General features: G+C 34.5%; 2 pseudogenes; both read right to left on the bottom strand.

Annotated features, from left to right (window-relative positions):
* Positions 1-93: 93 nt before the first annotated feature.
* Positions 94-2,472, bottom strand: LOC107167510 (heat shock protein 70 A2 pseudogene; annotated as a pseudogene).
* A 5,759-nt stretch (positions 2,473-8,231) lies between these two features.
* On the bottom strand, positions 8,232-10,610 carry LOC149055112 (heat shock protein 70 A2 pseudogene; annotated as a pseudogene).
* Positions 10,611-14,843: the final 4,233 nt, after the last annotated feature.

Consider the following 14,843-nt stretch of genomic DNA (forward strand, 5'->3'; position numbering starts at 1 on the left):
ACTAATTATAACAGCTTAATTAAATGCGTTATTAAATAATTGCACTTTCTGGTAGGTAGTTATTTTTCAGGACAAATAAAAACAGATAATATGTATAGCAACTAATAAATAATATTTATTTAACCAAGTTTTAGCAAAATAATCTTACAATAGAAAAATCAGTCATAAATTAAATCTACTTAGTGAATACTTAACAATGAGAATATAGGATTCAAATCACTCAAGTATTTACAAATATACAATTATACGTATAATAATTAAAGCAATTAGTCGACTTCTTCAATGGTAGGTCCTCCGGGACGGGATCCAGGGAAACCATTGGCGCCGGGTTGTGGCCCGCCGCCGCAGCCGGCTTGACCCGCTCCGTGTATCTTCATCATTAGAGCCGAACAGCTCTTTTGGGTCTCCTTTAGTTTGTGCTCGTACTCTTCTTTGTCTGCCAACTGATTGTTGTCCAACCACTGGATGACTGCGTCACACTCCTGCTTGCAGGTATTCTTTTCGGAATCGGTCAGCTTGTCGCCTGCCTCGTCCAACGCTTGTTTAACACTAAACACGTAGCTCTCCAGCTGATTCTTGGCCGCGATCTTGAGTTTTTGTCGTTCGTCCTCTTCTTTGTACCGTTCGGCCTCGCTGAGCATACGATCGATTTCGGCTTGAGACAGGCGGCCCTTGTCGTTCTTGATGACGATATTCTTGGAACGACCAGAGCTGTTGTCCTTGGCCGACACGTTCAATATACCGTTGGCATCCATATCGAAAGTCACCTCGATCTTGGGCGTACCTCTTGGCGCCGGAGGTATTCCGGTCAGGTCGAAAGTTCCCAACAGGTTGTTGTCCTTTGTCATGGCCCTTTCTCCTTCGAACACCTGGATGGTGACGGCCGGTTGGTTGTCCGCGTACGTGGTGAACGTTTGGGTTTGTTTACACGGAATGGTGGAATTGCGTTCGATGATCTTGGTCATCACGCCGCCAGCCGTCTCGATGCCCAGCGACAGGGGAGTGACGTCCACGAGCAAAACGTCTTGAATCGCAGAACTCGTGTCGCCGCCGAGTATGGCCGCCTGTACCGCGGCACCGTAAGCAACTGCCTCGTCGGGGTTGATGGACAGGTTGAGCGGTTTGCCGCAGAAATAGTTTTGCAGTAGACTCTGGATCTTCGGGATCCTCGTCGAACCGCCCACCAGCACTATGTCGTGTATGTCTCCTTTGTCCAACTTGGCGTCCGCCAATGCCTTCTCAACCGGCTGCAACGTCGACCTGAACAGATCAGCGCACAGCTCTTCGAAACGCGCTCGGGACACTCGCGTGTAAAAATCGACGCCTTCCATCAGAGCATCGATCTCTATTGTGGCCTCCGAACTGGACGACAGGGTTCTCTTGGCACGTTCTGCGGCCGTCCTCAACCGCCTCAACGCTCTCGGATTTTTGTGAACGTCTTTTTTGAATTTCCTCTTGAACTCTTCGGCCAAATGAGACACCAGTCGGTTGTCAAAGTCTTCGCCGCCCAAGTGTGTGTCACCCGCCGTTGACTTCACTTCGAATATCGAACCCTCGTCGATCTGCAGAACGGACACATCGAACGTGCCGCCACCCAGGTCGAATATCAACACGTTCCTCTCACCTTTCAGGTTCTTGTCAAGACCGTAAGCCAAAGCCGCAGCCGTCGGTTCGTTGATTATTCGCATCACGTTCAGACCGGCTATGGCACCCGCGTCCTTGGTCGCTTGTCTCTGCGAATCGTTGAAATACGCCGGCACCGTGATCACGGCGTCCGTCACGGAACGGCCCAAATACGCTTCGGCGGTCTCCTTCATTTTCGTCAGCACCATCGAACTGATTTCTTCCGGAGCGAATACCTTCCGTTCTCCCTTGAATTCCACTTGAATCTTGGGCTTACCGTAATCGTTCACCACTTTGAACGGCCAGTGTTTGATGTCAGCTTGCGTCTTTTCGTCGTCAAATCGACGGCCGATCAACCGTTTGGCGTCGAACACCGTATTCACAGGGTTCATCGCCACCTGGTTCTTGGCCGCGTCGCCGATCAACCGTTCGGTGTCCGTGAATGCCACATAACTCGGCGTGGTCCTGTTTCCTTGATCGTTGGCGATTACCTCAACTTTTCCGTGTTGCCAGACACCCACGCAAGAGTAGGTTGTACCCAAGTCGATACCAATCGCTGTTCTTTTGACCATTTCGGCAATATAGTTGTTAACCGCGCACAATTAATGCGATTAGAAATTACGACGAGAATCAAACGTATAGGTAGTATGTGATATTGAAAGCACAGTACAATAGTTAAGTAGATATAGTACTGCAATAATCGACTACGATTTAAAATCACTTAGTATTTTAAATTAAAACCGCACTCGGAAATAACACTGAGAATAGACAAATATTGTGGTAAGATCGTTGTATGTCGCACAATGAATCGCACTGTTACCGCTTCGAATTCAAACTGTTGCCGAGCGGCGCGCGTTCAGCGTTTATATGGCCGACCGAACGTTCGAGAAGGTTCGAGAAGTTTCGTGCGCCCACCCGTGTCCGCGTCGCCTTCGCCCCACTGTACCGCACTACCGGCGCATCGGTACCGAATCGTAAATACAATATAACAACAGTCAATAGTGTTAAAGAACATTCTAGAATTTTCCCTGTCTTATTCGTTAATAGTTATTTTTTTCATTTTATATATATTTGTTTTTATTTTAATAATTTTAATTTATAGGTAGGCAAGGAGCATCCGAACATATTGTATAGGAATTAATAGCATTCGATTTGTTGATGCCTTCTGAGTTCTGACCAACATATAATATTATAATTTTCATAATTAACTATAAAGTATAAATAGCCGTTGTACTGATTTTTATGCTAAAACCCAAATACTATGGTGACTTAGTAAGTCCTGAATAAGTGCTCAAGTTTGAAAAAATAATAATTATTATTGTGAATTTATTAAAAGAATATATATTTAACAATTAAGATTTGTTATATGTCACGTAATTAGTTGAACCTAATTTATATTTTAAGTTAATTAACAAAATGGTTTGAATTTATAACATTAATAGATCAAAAAATATCATATAATATAATAATTTAAATAAAATTAAACGAATTAGATAAATTGTTGAAAATAAAATAATTATTTAAAGCAAAATTTAAGATATAGATAATTTTCATTTTATTGTTCATTTCTTACATATTAAAATATTACATTTTAAATTATTTAAATTAAATAAATTAATAATGTAAAATGTTTTATGATTGAAGAAAATAAAAATAAAGAATCTTAACTAAAAGTCGAAAGCAAAAAATATTGACGCGGGGGAAATATCAGAAAGTATGTAATATTGTAATTCGTAATTTATATTTAATACTGAGTTACTTAACAATACAAACAATGATAAAAACAATTAAGCAATTAATAAAATTAATACAAATAAGGATTCCATAAAACTGAAAAATAATCTGACATCAAAATTTCTTCCCAATTCGTTTTTTAATGGTTTTTATCATTTATGATTAATTCCTGAAAATTATTTTATCATAATACATAGTATTAAACTATTAAATAGAAAAATTCATAAAATTTACTATTTCTTGAATCGTTCGCCTTTTTTTTATGTTTTATAACTTAACACCAGGCCCTATTCTTATGTGCATCACGAATATACAATTGTGCACTACGGACTACGGTTTACAAAACAAAAAATAAATGTTATGGCAGCTACTAGGAAATATGAGTATTTCCTGAATTTTGTTGTTTTATTCAATTGCATTGTTAAATTATTGTATATAAATAAATAAATATATATATAATTATATATAAATACACGTAATACATTGCTTTTTGCTTTTTCTAAGACAGTAGCAAGAATAAAATTTCACTTTATAAAATCATTGCATGCAAGTGTGGAGTAAGAAATTTTACAAATATATAGGGCTTGCTAAACACTGGATATATATATTCTCTTAAAACATCACATTTTTGATGTAATATTCTCTCAAATACCTACAAATATTCTCATTAAATTCTCTAAGAAATTAAAAAAAAAAAAAAATCAACATCATTATATTATGCTTTGATACAAATTTATTTAAATTTTTTTTACAACATTCCTTTGATTTTAGCCTTTTAGGTCTATCGTGTTCTGTGGCGTAATTTGAAATTAGTTATGGCCTTCTGGGATGGATTATAAGTTTATATACTATCGTCCTACACGGGTACACCCCCCTTGACCATTAAATGTCATGGATCATAGTACCATATTAATTTTTTATTATTTGAGCTTGGACGTTAATGACCAAAGTATCATTAAAATATGTATTTAAAAAATGTATAATATGCAATTATATATGCATGAAATATATAAAATATATGTATTTTTCCAACAATTTTATTCAAAAAAATGCTTGATATTAATTTAAAAAAAATAATATACTCTTTTAAATGTGTATTTAAAATTACTTTACTACAAAATACACGATCCAGCATTGGATTTGAAATAAATGATAAATTAGTTTCCGATCTATTATGTTATTATAATATTAAATTTGACATAGGTTTAGTATACTTTAAGTACCAGGATTACACTGTATAGCATTTATTTTTTAATATTAGAAAATTAAAAAGATCTTCGACGATCGAACAATATAATATGTTTTTATAAATCGGATACAACCGATCCAAGTCTACAGAGTTGATCGGTGCCATCGGCGCTATTAGAAATGTGTACACAAAGGGGTGCTCATGTTCCCGGTTTTTTGTGATTTAATGGGCCCTAATTTTTTGAATTATGTTTTAGGGTACTAATTTTGACTTAGGGAGTGCTAAAGACCCAAAGCACCCCCCCCTTAGTTTCACCAATGATTGGTGCATACTAAATTAAACATTGTCGTCAGTTCCATATATAACCACTGCGCTGCTGGTCTATAACATGGAAGTATAACAAATTAACGATGATAAATGATAATAATATATTAATATTATTGAACATTTTTAATATATTTATACTTTTAATTTATATAATATAAATGCTAAATAATCTAGAAGACTAGAAATAATCAATATAATATTATGCTCAAAAATGTTAAATATGCAAAAATATGTAAAATAAGTTTATATATATTAGGTAGTAATCTAGAATTCACGAATCGAATTTTTATCATACTCGGGTCGTATAATTATGGTTTCGCAAAAAAAAATAATATGCAGTCATAAACATCTGAGCTCTAGTTATTATAAATTAAATTAGGTATATTTGGTATGAAAGTGGTTTTCAAAATTATCTTTAACTATGTCCCTTTCAATTTTCTATCATGTATTATAATTAATATTGAAGTATTGTAGTTTTAAATTACTTAGGTAAAAAAAAATCTCAACTTTGATAATCTCCATGAATTCTTAATTATTATTTCAAAATCATAAAATCTTTTAAAACCAAGTGCTTACGGTAACTTAATTAAAGTTATTTAAAAAATCACTGGTGAGTGGGGGGGAGGTATATCTCCATACTCCTTTCACCCAAATTACGCCACTGATCGTGAGGCTGCACACTGAGTACACGATGATGGATGAACACAATATTTGTACCTAGTAGATAAATAATAGTAAATACCAATATATACGACGTTATTTTACTAACTGACTATTCGTATAATTCTGTCACTATGTCTTATTAAGAGGACGTGATACCCGCATGTGTTGTCTCTGTCTTACAAGTGCATTATATAGTAAATTTTACGTTCAGCAGAACACGTGTAGCTCCGTTTGCTTAAAAATTAGAGTGAATTGATCTCTTATAAAATTTAAAGGTATGATTGTTATCTAGACAACCTCATATGCTTTTTATTTTATTTAAATTTTAAAGGAAGTTATGAGTATTTTAAGATGCACAAAAAATTTACAAGTTTAAAATACTCATAACTCGCTTTAAATTTAATATAAAATAAAAAGCATATGAGGTTGTCTAGATAATAATCTTATCATTAAATTTTATAAGAGGTCAATTCACTCTAATTTTTAAGCAAACGGAGCTACACGTGTTCTGCTGAGCGAAAAATGTAACATGTTACGCATTTATAAGATGGAGAAAACACATGCGGGTATCACGTCCTCTTAATTATTTGTATGGGAATCAATCATTTCTATGTAACCGTATTTAAACATTATATTCGTGTGACTATAGTGATATACTTTATATTGCATGATTATTATCATTAGTATTATTACTTAAGAGTACGTAACAGTGGAGTACATTAAAAATGCTCATAACTCACTTAAAAATTGAATCATCGTAAAAAACCAACGTACAAACACAGATAATGTTCTTGCCATCAAGTTTCATAATAGGTCGATTCACTGTAATTTTTAAACTAAAGGAGCTACAAGTGTTCTGCTGAGAGTAAATTTGCTATATTACGCACTAACGCACTGGTAAGACTGAGAATAAATACCTCTGTTACGTACTGTTAATACTATTATAATTATGATATAATTTGTATTTTTACGCGGTCACAAGTTTACGTGTTTATATCGTATACCTGCAGACTTTTCGGATACTGCACAGTCAATTAAAGTTACAATTAATAAATTAAACTATTTGAATGTATACTTATTATTTCAAAACCAAAGCACAGAAACGATTCTTAACGAAATACCACAAACATAACTCATAAGTATCGTACAAGTAAAAAGGCTATACCGTGGTGCAGCTTATATATTCTTAAGAAGACGCTACCCCGGGTGTGTTGTCTTCGTCTTAAAAGTGCGTATTACATGGAAAATTTTATGCTCATCAGATCACGTTTAGCTCTATTAGTTTAAAATTTAGAGTGAGTTGACCTCTTATAAAAATTTAAGGTAACATTATAATGAAGGGCTTCTCATAGGTTTTTTATTATATTTTAATTTTAAAGCGAATTATGAGTAGGTATTTTTAAATTATAAATTGTTTGTCTTCAGATACTTATACCTCGTTTTAAAATTAAATTCTAATAAAAAGCCTTAGAGAAGCCATCCATAATAATTTTACCTTTCATTTTTATAAGAGGTCAACTCACTCTAAATTTTAAACTAAAAGTGATCTCCAGAGCGTAAATTTTGCCAAGTTACACACTTGTAAAACGGAGACAATATACTTGTAAGCGTAGCGTACTCTTAAATTACGCGCGTGTGTGTGTGTGTGATGTGTGAATTACACTAGTTGACATATACAATCATTAAAATAGATATTATATGCATACTTATTACTTATAGTTTTTATAAGTTACAGCTTGCCGACAAGAAAAAGGTTTTTGTAGGACAATTAATGAACTACAAAAAACTATTAATTACATGTTACATATTATCTAACATGTTTCGAGGAACGTTTTTTTTCATGACGCAGTATACAAAACATTAAACAATGGGAACAAAACAAGGTTTATAGATCTATAAACCTTGGGTACAAAATACGTTTAGTTATGTAGACATGGAGTAATGATTTAGTAATAAAATAAATGCATAGAAAAGCATTTGAATTTAATCAATGGTGTATAAGCGGGCGAACAGACGATGGCCATTATTATAAAATGTGAACATTTTTAACTAAACGGCTTTAGTCACTTTATTCATTATTGTTATGTCAATAACTATTTTCCGTGAATAATTGGACCATTCTATATGCCAATATTGGCGATAATCATGATAAGGTTTTTTAAATTGAATAGATTTAAAATATTTTGATTAGTAATTACGATGGTGTTTAAACGCTCAAACTGTGTAGATTAAAATTTTCAAACCTATATAATTTCAAACCGTTTAATGTCAATATATTTTAGACATGGTAATTAGCAGTTGTTGACTTGGGTGAGGGGGGGCGGGGGGGACCGAGTACCTCTATTAATTTTTTGGATACGCTAGCGTACACCTGCTTCTTTTTTAAAGGGGAACGCATGGGACGGATTGCTAAGTAAACTTTTAACCCCCCACCACCATGATTATGTAAGTTATATTAAAATGCTAGGGACGCTACATTTTAAAAGTAACCAGAGTACCTCTACTACTTTAATTCCAAGTCAACCACTGGTAATTAGTAATAGTTTATGTACCATAATATATGATACAATCAAACAATAAATATGAAATACAACGTACCTATACTAATTATAACAGCTTAATTAAATGCGTTATTAAATAATTGCACTTTCTGGTAGGTAGTTATTTTTCAGGACAAATAAAAACAGATAATATGTATAGCAACTAATAAATAATATTTATTTAACCAAGTTTTAGCAAAATAATCTTACAATAGAAAAATCAGTCATAAATTAAATCTACTTAGTGAATACTTAACAATGAGAATATAGGATTCAAATCACTCAAGTATTTACAAATATACAATTATACGTATAATAATTAAAGCAATTAGTCGACTTCTTCAATGGTAGGTCCTCCGGGACGGGATCCAGGGAAACCATTGGCGCCGGGTTGTGGCCCGCCGCCGCAGCCGGCTTGACCCGCTCCGTGTATCTTCATCATTAGAGCCGAACAGCTCTTTTGGGTCTCCTTTAGTTTGTGCTCGTACTCTTCTTTGTCTGCCAACTGATTGTTGTCCAACCACTGGATGACTGCGTCACACTCCTGCTTGCAGGTATTCTTTTCGGAATCGGTCAGCTTGTCGCCTGCCTCGTCCAACGCTTGTTTAACACTAAACACGTAGCTCTCCAGCTGATTCTTGGCCGCGATCTTGAGTTTTTGTCGTTCGTCCTCTTCTTTGTACCGTTCGGCCTCGCTGAGCATACGATCGATTTCGGCTTGAGACAGGCGGCCCTTGTCGTTCTTGATGACGATATTCTTGGAACGACCAGAGCTGTTGTCCTTGGCCGACACGTTCAATATACCGTTGGCATCCATATCGAAAGTCACCTCGATCTTGGGCGTACCTCTTGGCGCCGGAGGTATTCCGGTCAGGTCGAAAGTTCCCAACAGGTTGTTGTCCTTTGTCATGGCCCTTTCTCCTTCGAACACCTGGATGGTGACGGCCGGTTGGTTGTCCGCGTACGTGGTGAACGTTTGGGTTTGTTTACACGGAATGGTGGAATTGCGTTCGATGATCTTGGTCATCACGCCGCCAGCCGTCTCGATGCCCAGCGACAGGGGAGTGACGTCCACGAGCAAAACGTCTTGAATCGCAGAACTCGTGTCGCCGCCGAGTATGGCCGCCTGTACCGCGGCACCGTAAGCAACTGCCTCGTCGGGGTTGATGGACAGGTTGAGCGGTTTGCCGCAGAAATAGTTTTGCAGTAGACTCTGGATCTTCGGGATCCTCGTCGAACCGCCCACCAGCACTATGTCGTGTATGTCTCCTTTGTCCAACTTGGCGTCCGCCAATGCCTTCTCAACCGGCTGCAACGTCGACCTGAACAGATCAGCGCACAGCTCTTCGAAACGCGCTCGGGACACTCGCGTGTAAAAATCGACGCCTTCCATCAGAGCATCGATCTCTATTGTGGCCTCCGAACTGGACGACAGGGTTCTCTTGGCACGTTCTGCGGCCGTCCTCAACCGCCTCAACGCTCTCGGATTTTTGTGAACGTCTTTTTTGAATTTCCTCTTGAACTCTTCGGCCAAATGAGACACCAGTCGGTTGTCAAAGTCTTCGCCGCCCAAGTGTGTGTCACCCGCCGTTGACTTCACTTCGAATATCGAACCCTCGTCGATCTGCAGAACGGACACATCGAACGTGCCGCCACCCAGGTCGAATATCAACACGTTCCTCTCACCTTTCAGGTTCTTGTCAAGACCGTAAGCCAAAGCCGCAGCCGTCGGTTCGTTGATTATTCGCATCACGTTCAGACCGGCTATGGCACCCGCGTCCTTGGTCGCTTGTCTCTGCGAATCGTTGAAATACGCCGGCACCGTGATCACGGCGTCCGTCACGGAACGGCCCAAATACGCTTCGGCGGTCTCCTTCATTTTCGTCAGCACCATCGAACTGATTTCTTCCGGAGCGAATACCTTCCGTTCTCCCTTGAATTCCACTTGAATCTTGGGCTTACCGTAATCGTTCACCACTTTGAACGGCCAGTGTTTGATGTCAGCTTGCGTCTTTTCGTCGTCAAATCGACGGCCGATCAACCGTTTGGCGTCGAACACCGTATTCACAGGGTTCATCGCCACCTGGTTCTTGGCCGCGTCGCCGATCAACCGTTCGGTGTCCGTGAATGCCACATAACTCGGCGTGGTCCTGTTTCCTTGATCGTTGGCGATTACCTCAACTTTTCCGTGTTGCCAGACACCCACGCAAGAGTAGGTTGTACCCAAGTCGATACCAATCGCTGTTCTTTTGACCATTTCGGCAATATAGTTGTTAACCGCGCACAATTAATGCGATTAGAAATTACGACGAGAATCAAACGTATAGGTAGTATGTGATATTGAAAGCACAGTACAATAGTTAAGTAGATATAGTACTGCAATAATCGACTACGATTTAAAATCACTTAGTATTTTAAATTAAAACCGCACTCGGAAATAACACTGAGAATAGACAAATATTGTGGTAAGATCGTTGTATGTCGCACAATGAATCGCACTGTTACCGCTTCGAATTCAAACTGTTGCCGAGCGGCGCGCGTTCAGCGTTTATATGGCCGACCGAACGTTCGAGAAGGTTCGAGAAGTTTCGTGCGCCCACCCGTGTCCGCGTCGCCTTCGCCCCACTGTACCGCACTACCGGCGCATCGGTACCGAATCGTAAATACAATATAACAACAGTCAATAGTGTTAAAGAACATTCTAGAATTTTCCCTGTCTTATTCGTTAATAGTTATTTTTTTCATTTTATATATATTTGTTTTTATTTTAATAATTTTAATTTATAGGTAGGCAAGGAGCATCCGAACATATTGTATAGGAATTAATAGCATTCGATTTGTTGATGCCTTCTGAGTTCTGACCAACATATAATATTATAATTTTCATAATTAACTATAAAGTATAAATAGCCGTTGTACTGATTTTTATGCTAAAACCCAAATACTATGGTGACTTAGTAAGTCCTGAATAAGTGCTCAAGTTTGAAAAAATAATAATTATTATTGTGAATTTATTAAAAGAATATATATTTAACAATTAAGATTTGTTATATGTCACGTAATTAGTTGAACCTAATTTATATTTTAAGTTAATTAACAAAATGGTTTGAATTTATAACATTAATAGATCAAAAAATATCATATAATATAATAATTTAAATAAAATTAAACGAATTAGATAAATTGTTGAAAATAAAATAATTATTTAAAGCAAAATTTAAGATATAGATAATTTTCATTTTATTGTTCATTTCTTACATATTAAAATATTACATTTTAAATTATTTAAATTAAATAAATTAATAATGTAAAATGTTTTATGATTGAAGAAAATAAAAATAAAGAATCTTAACTAAAAGTCGAAAGCAAAAAATATTGACGCGGGGGAAATATCAGAAAGTATGTAATATTGTAATTCGTAATTTATATTTAATACTGAGTTACTTAACAATACAAACAATGATAAAAACAATTAAGCAATTAATAAAATTAATACAAATAAGGATTCCATAAAACTGAAAAATAATCTGACATCAAAATTTCTTCCCAATTCGTTTTTTAATGGTTTTTATCATTTATGATTAATTCCTGAAAATTATTTTATCATAATACATAGTATTAAACTATTAAATAGAAAAATTCATAAAATTTACTATTTCTTGAATCGTTCGCCTTTTTTTTATGTTTTATAACTTAACACCAGGCCCTATTCTTATGTGCATCACGAATATACAATTGTGCACTACGGACTACGGTTTACAAAACAAAAAATAAATGTTATGGCAGCTACTAGGAAATATGAGTATTTCCTGAATTTTGTTGTTTTATTCAATTGCATTGTTAAATTATTGTATATAAATAAATAAATATATATATAATTATATATAAATACACGTAATACATTGCTTTTTGCTTTTTCTAAGACAGTAGCAAGAATAAAATTTCACTTTATAAAATCATTGCATGCAAGTGTGGAGTAAGAAATTTTACAAATATATAGGGCTTGCTAAACACTGGATATATATATTCTCTTAAAACATCACATTTTTGATGTAATATTCTCTCAAATACCTACAAATATTCTCATTAAATTCTCTAAGAAATTAAAAAAAAAAAAAAATCAACATCATTATATTATGCTTTGATACAAATTTATTTAAATTTTTTTTACAACATTCCTTTGATTTTAGCCTTTTAGGTCTATCGTGTTCTGTGGCGTAATTTGAAATTAGTTATGGCCTTCTGGGATGGATTATAAGTTTATATACTATCGTCCTACACGGGTACACCCCCCTTGACCATTAAATGTCATGGATCATAGTACCATATTAATTTTTTATTATTTGAGCTTGGACGTTAATGACCAAAGTATCATTAAAATATGTATTTAAAAAATGTATAATATGCAATTATATATGCATGAAATATATAAAATATATGTATTTTTCCAACAATTTTATTCAAAAAAATGCTTGATATTAATTTAAAAAAAATAATATACTCTTTTAAATGTGTATTTAAAATTACTTTACTACAAAATACACGATCCAGCATTGGATTTGAAATAAATGATAAATTAGTTTCCGATCTATTATGTTATTATAATATTAAATTTGACATAGGTTTAGTATACTTTAAGTACCAGGATTACACTGTATAGCATTTATTTTTTAATATTAGAAAATTAAAAAGATCTTCGACGATCGAACAATATAATATGTTTTTATAAATCGGATACAACCGATCCAAGTCTACAGAGTTGATCGGTGCCATCGGCGCTATTAGAAATTTGTACACAAAGGGGTGCTCATGTTCCCGGTTTTTTGTGATTTAATGGGCCCTAATTTTTTGAATTATGTTTTAGGGTACTAATTTTGACTTAGGGAGTGCTAAAGACCCAAAGCACCCCCCCCTTAGTTTCACCAATGATTGGTGCATACTAAATTAAACATTGTCGTCAGTTCCATATATAACCACTGCGCTGCTGGTCTATAACATGGAAGTATAACAAATTAACGATGATAAATGATAATAATATATTAATATTATTGAACATTTTTAATATATTTATACTTTTAATTTATATAATATAAATGCTAAATAATCTAGAAGACTAGAAATAATCAATATAATATTATGCTCAAAAATGTTAAATATGCAAAAATATGTAAAATAAGTTTATATATATTAGGTAGTAATCTAGAATTCACGAATCGAATTTTTATCATACTCGGGTCGTATAATTATGGTTTCGCAAAAAAAAATAATATGCAGTCATAAACATCTGAGCTCTAGTTATTATAAATTAAATTAGGTATATTTGGTATGAAAGTGGTTTTCAAAATTATCTTTAACTATGTCCCTTTCAATTTTCTATCATGTATTATAATTAATATTGAAGTATTGTAGTTTTAAATTACTTAGGTAAAAAAAAATCTCAACTTTGATAATCTCCATGAATTCTTAATTATTATTTCAAAATCATAAAATCTTTTAAAACCAAGTGCTTACGGTAACTTAATTAAAGTTATTTAAAAAATCACTGGTGAGTGGGGGGGAGGTATATCTCCATACTCCTTTCACCCAAATTACGCCACTGATCGTGAGGCTGCACACTGAGTACACGATGATGGATGAACACAATATTTGTACCTAGTAGATAAATAATAGTAAATACCAATATATACGACGTTATTTTACTAACTGACTATTCGTATAATTCTGTCACTATGTCTTATTAAGAGGACGTGATACCCGCATGTGTTGTCTCTGTCTTACAAGTGCATTATATAGTAAATTTTACGTTCAGCAGAACACGTGTAGCTCCGTTTGCTTAAAAATTAGAGTGAATTGATCTCTTATAAAATTTAAAGGTATGATTGTTATCTAGACAACCTCATATGCTTTTTATTTTATTTAAATTTTAAAGGAAGTTATGAGTATTTTAAGATGCACAAAAAATTTACAAGTTTAAAATACTCATAACTCGCTTTAAATTTAATATAAAATAAAAAGCATATGAGGTTGTCTAGATAATAATCTTATCATTAAATTTTATAAGAGGTCAATTCACTCTAATTTTTAAGCAAACGGAGCTACACGTGTTCTGCTGAGCGAAAAATGTAACATGTTACGCATTTATAAGATGGAGAAAACACATGCGGGTATCACGTCCTCTTAATTATTTGTATGGGAATCAATCATTTCTATGTAACCGTATTTAAACATTATATTCGTGTGACTATAGTGATATACTTTATATTGCATGATTATTATCATTAGTATTATTACTTAAGAGTACGTAACAGTGGAGTACATTAAAAATGCTCATAACTCACTTAAAAATTGAATCATCGTAAAAAACCAACGTACAAACACAGATAATGTTCTTGCCATCAAGTTTCATAATAGGTCGATTCACTGTAATTTTTAAACTAAAGGAGCTACAAGTGTTCTGCTGAGAGTAAATTTGCTATATTACGCACTAACGCACTGGTAAGACTGAGAATAAATACCTCTGTTACGTACTGTTAATACTATTATAATTATGATATAATTTGTATTTTTACGCGGTCACAAGTTTACGTGTTTATATCGTATACCTGCAGACTTTTCGGATACTGCACAGTCAATTAAAGTTACAATTAATAAATTAAACTATTTGAATGTATACTTATTATTTCAAAACCAAAGCACAGAAACGATTCTTAACGAAATACCACAAACATAACTCATAAGTATCGTACAAGTAAAAAGGCTATACCGTG

This window comes from Diuraphis noxia, unplaced genomic scaffold, assembly GCF_037042655.1.
Source record: "Diuraphis noxia isolate RWA-SAM2 unplaced genomic scaffold, SU_Dnox_SAM2 contig0005, whole genome shotgun sequence".
In the NCBI taxonomy this organism is placed as follows: domain Eukaryota; kingdom Metazoa; phylum Arthropoda; class Insecta; order Hemiptera; family Aphididae; genus Diuraphis; species Diuraphis noxia.